The following is a 1,175-nucleotide window of genomic DNA, read 5'->3' on the forward strand; positions in this document are numbered from 1 at the left end:
GCCCCTGTCCCAGCTTTTTATCTGCTTCTGAGCCACCTTGCTCCTCAGCTGCTCGACCCCGTGCGGGCCTCCCTCCCAGGGCGGTCAGGAGAGGCGAAGGTCCCCCTGTTCTCCTCCCTCAGCCCCCCCCCCCCTCACCCCTTAGCTCAGGGCACCCTTTCCAGCCTCAGGACCCTCCTCCCTTCCTGCTTCCGAAGATCAGAATGTCCCCTTCCTGTAACCTCCTCTAAGATCTCCTCCTGGTTCTCACCATATGCCTGGATGGCCCGTTAGACCCAGGCCCAAATCAGCCCAGAATTAACTCTTTCCTCCACGGCGGGAGGGCTTAAACCTCAAATCTCCCAGTGCTGCAAAAGACGGGAGATGAGAAAAACTAAAACACTCCCACGTTAAAATACCCACCACCACTCCTGGTGCCAGGAATAGCCTCCTCCTGGTGGCCCAGGGGTCATGAATTTGGAAGCGCAGATAAAGAAATGCAATTCCAGCGCCGCGCAGGGCCTGCCGGGAAACACGCCCATGCCGCCATATGCATGTAAATGCTGTTTATTGATTTCAAATTTTAGGGTCAACCTACAGACAAAGCACCGAAGACTTAATTTTGGCTACAAGCAGAACAAGATGGGGTGATGGAAAAGCAAAGATACATCAGACCGCGAGGTGGGAGGAAGTGGGAAGTGGAGGGAGGGGTCCCAGCGCTGTGACCATCGTCCTCCGCGGAGGAGTCGCTGAACCGACGAACGTCAATGGAATAGAGACTTCTAGACAAAGTGTGCAAAGTTACAAAAATAACCAAGCCAAGAACCAAAAATATAAGTAGCCAAAATTGGGAGCAGGAGACGGAAGAGAAGAGGAAGCATCAAAGCGTTAAATAAACCTCCGTTTCCCTTGACACGGGGCAAAAACGACGCGTGCAGAAATCGTGATTTAAACGTATCATTTGGAGAGAGAGAAAGAAAACTACCAAAAGAGTGAAAAACAGTCAGTTAAAACTGGTAGCTCTGGGGTGAGGAATGGACAAAGAAGGGCAGGAAATTTTACTGTTATTCACAAGCTCTTCTGTGCCCTTTGGGGTTTTTTTCACCACGGGCCCGTATTATTTTGATTTAAAACTATTTTAAATTTTAAAAAGTGACACCCAAATCCTGGCCAACTGAACCGGAAATGGCCAGGCC

The sequence above is a fragment of the Equus quagga genome, chromosome 11 (assembly GCF_021613505.1).
Source record: "Equus quagga isolate Etosha38 chromosome 11, UCLA_HA_Equagga_1.0, whole genome shotgun sequence".
NCBI classification, from domain to species: Eukaryota; Metazoa; Chordata; class Mammalia; order Perissodactyla; family Equidae; genus Equus; species Equus quagga.